Source organism: Saimiri boliviensis, chromosome X (assembly GCF_048565385.1).
Source record: "Saimiri boliviensis isolate mSaiBol1 chromosome X, mSaiBol1.pri, whole genome shotgun sequence".
NCBI lineage: Eukaryota > Metazoa > Chordata > Mammalia > Primates > Cebidae > Saimiri > Saimiri boliviensis.
Window position 1 is genome coordinate 35,413,106 of NC_133470.1, and position 4,087 is coordinate 35,417,192.

Sequence of the window (4,087 nt, forward strand, 5' to 3'; positions counted from 1 at the left end):
TGGGAGCTCAGAGCTGCAGTGAGCTATGATAATGCCACTGTACTCCAGCCTGGCTGACAGAGTGAGACCCTGTACATACACACAAAAAAAGAATTATGCAGAGACTTTCAAACTTGAGTTACTGGGGAAAATAAATGATTCCTGATAGCCACAATGGCCCAGGACCCTCAGGACAGCAGGTCTCATTAAATGAGGGTTGTTTTTTATTTTGATAAAATTCACACAAAAATTTTACCATTTTAAATCAGGGCTTCTTACTCTTCTTATGCCATCATTGGCAAATTGGTAAAATCTGTGGACCCCCTTCTCAGAATCATGTTATTAAGTGCATAAAATAAAATACATAGAATTTCAGAGGAAGCCAATTACTTTGAAACTTTGTTATCAAAGAATTTAAGAATCAAATATGTGAAACTGATATATGTGCTTCTTAATTAATCTATTAATAGCAAGATCTAGCAGGTTAGACTAATAACTAGTATAATTTTAAAGTAGTGATGACTAAAGAGGATATTTTGATTCAGTTGCAACAATTATAATATAAGGTGAAAATATCTGTGACTTCTCCTGGTGGCAGGGGTCTAAGGTACAGATAATACTGCTGTGGGTTATTGATTAGATTCATAATAGAAGCAAACACCAAGTTTTAGTTAGAGGTTATTGTAAATAAAGTAACATTTTTCTATCCAAGTTTATGGAATCCCTGGACTCTTAATACCAGATTAGGAACCCCTGCATGACATGCAAGCCCCACTACTTCCACCTGGTTTGTGGTTATTTAAGTTTGGAAGCCAATAATAGAGGGAGGGTGAAACAGTTGGAGCCAAGAGGGACTCAGCCAGGAAGGGACAAAGTGAGGCCTGTGCCACCATAGTGGCAAGGGAACCATGGGGCACTTTGAAGTCGGTGATGCCTATTCTAATTCAAAAACTTGTTTTTATCATGTAATCATATCATTTTATCAATCATTTTATCAACCATTTCTACGTTTCCCTCTGAACGCTTCGGTAAAGTCGAGTATATTCCAGAATGTATTTTGGGAGTGGCCTTTCCATGGCCCTTGAGGAAGGGTCTAATTTACACACTTGAGAGGCAAAGGCCACTGATCACCCAGGCAGATGCAGGAGTTCTCAGGGCTTTGGACTTCTGTTGCTTATAGAGCTGGGGGCTTAGGTTGACCTAGACCCCCAAAGAACAAAGAGTCCAGATGATATCCAGTTGTACTTGTTTCATATGGAATAAGTATTAATAGAACTACAGGAGGTAAGAGAAAGATCCAGTGAGATCCACTGCCTTCCCTCGCTCTTCAGCTAATCTCTGCAGTCTGGAATGTCTATTTTCCATTAGAGTCTAGGGGCATAAACTAAGATTCTAGCTAAACGAAGAGCATCATTTTGCCTCCTTTGACCTTACACAGAAGTCTCTGCTTGCCTTTGCACTTAAATTGGTACAATTACCATTTGCTTACTGTTCCCAATCATCCAATCTCAGATGTGTGGGGTACCAGAAAGATGATGACACCACAAGCAGAGCTCTGTCATGGATTCCAGGGCCTGAGGGAGGTGGTGATCAGAGTTTGAATACTGGCTCTGCTACTTGCCTTGGGGTACCAGAAAGATGGTGACACCACAAGCAGAGCTCTGTCATGGATTCCAGGGCCTGAGGGAGGTGGTGATCAGAGTTTGAATACTGGCTCTGCTACTTGCCTTGTACAAGTCCCTTCACTTCTGCAAGCAACAATTCTCTCCTGTGTAAATTGAGGAAAACAATTATACCTGATTTATAGGGTTTTTGTGAGTCTTAAACCCAATAATGTGTGTAGCACCTGTAGTGTGGTTTGTGGTGCATCGCAGGTGTTTAATAATGTAGCTTATGGCCAGGCACGGTGGCTCAGGCCTGTAGTCCTAGTACTTTGGGAGGCCTAGGTTGGTGGGTCATATGAGGTCAGGAGTTTGAGACCAGCCTGGCCAACACGGCAAAACTCCGTCTCTACTAAAAATAAAAAAATAAAAAAAAAATTAGCCAGGCATGGTGGTGGGCACCTATAATCCCAGATACTCAGAAGGCTGAGGCAGGAAAATTGCTCGAACCCAGGGGCAGAGGTTGCATTGAGCCGAGATCAGGCCACTTTACTCCAGCCTGGGCGAAAGAGCAAAATTCCATCTTAAAAAAATGTAGCTATGTTTGTTATTATCAATATTATTATTATCACTATATGAAGACTCACCTTGTAAGAGAGGCTAGCCCTATTTTTTAAAATGGTAGTAAAAAACACAGAAAATCTTTCCATAAAAATTTCAAATGTTCACAAAAATGCCTTCTCTCTACTCCAGTCTCTACCCATATGCATCCCCACCATTTCACTTCCTTATCCCCTTTCTTCTCTTCGCCTTCCTTTGGAATGACAAATGTTAACTTTCTTCAAAAGAAACAGGCTTTTTGAGAACCTGCTCTCATCCTCTGCCTCCTCATTCACTGCTACTGTAAACACATGCATGCGCACACACACAGCATGCACACACACACATACACACACATGCACACACACACACGCGTGCACACACATACACACACACGTTCCTCTCTCCCTGCAGCAAGAGAATCAAATCCAGGCCTCCTGCCTGGAACTGCAGAACATTACCATCAGGCTGGTCCATTAAATATCATTTGAAAGTCAATTTTATCCCAGAGTGGTAAGTAGTGTGCGTGCTTATGTCTTCATCTACCTTAATTAGGAAAAGCAATTTGCTGCACATTTCTTAAAAAAAGAAAAAAAGCTGATCAAATTTGAGCTCCTGATAGATTGAAACACGGTGTATGTTGTGGTGGTAATACAAAGATGTGAAACCACTTCCCACATCTAAATTATGGCTTGGTCTAAAAACAGTCCAGTCTTATGATTCTGCGTGTTTTCTAAGTAACTTGTGCAATTGCCCATAATTATGGAAATAGGGGCCATCTCCTGAAAGCTAGCCCCTCCTCATTTTGTTTCCCAAACTGAGAATAGAGAAATCCATTTTGTGTCTATCATTGGAGATCTTTCCATTCCATCATATTTTCTGTGATTTGGTACCATTAACAATCTCAGGACCATTTTTGCACATCTACTTTTGCCAAAATGGTTAGAGCAGCTGAGAAGCTACAGCTCTGCTGAAGGTGGGTCTCTGCTTTGCTCATTTGTTTCTTTTAACTAGGTGAGGCCAATTTTAACTCACATGGATACCTCTGATGTAAGTCTTCCTGATATATCCGCAGGGTGACAGTGGCAACTCAGCTGGCACTCCAATGGCCTTGGAGTATCTGGAGAGCTGCAGGGACAAGCCCATTGAATGGTTTTGTGCTTGAGGAACTAAGGAATATCCTAAGAGGGCACAACCCCTCAGAGAAAGATGAACCAGGGATGAAGCAGCCAGGTTGAAAGACTGTGGCCTGGTAAGAGACCTTTGGACTTTAGAAGGGAGGTGTGATTATGTGGTCACTGGCATGCTAAAGTGACCCCTGTGCAGCCTCTGGACTCCTGTTTGGGTCCTGGTGAGAGATGAACTGTCATTCTTGCACCACTCTCTATATTCCATTTGCCAGGCAGCAGCCAGATAACTATTTCCAAATCATAAATCAGATCACTCCTCTGCTTAAAAATCTTCTATGGCTTTCCACTCCACTTAGCAGTAAATAAAACTCCCCTTCTAAGAGCCTACAGAAAACCAAACTAAGCAGATTCTGCTGGCTTCTCCCACCTCATTTTCACCCCTTTGCCCTGAGTTTTCAACCACAGGGCCTTCTTTGTCTTCCTTAGCCAGGCCCATTCTCACTCTTCTGCCTACATATTTGCTATTTCTTCTGTACCGATTATTCTGCCCTGGAGGATCTCTCCATAACCTCCAGATTTCCATTTAAATATCACTGCATTAAGGAGTCATTTCATTTTTTTGAGCCTTCTGTCTAAAGTGGCTGCCTTCTCATGCCAGGGTAACTCTCACGTATCATTCCCTTTTGTTTTACTCCTAGTCCTTATCACAAGCAAACATGATACTGCTTGCTTATTGATTTATTGTTTGTCTCTTACCTCTTGAGTAGGGGGTCTGTC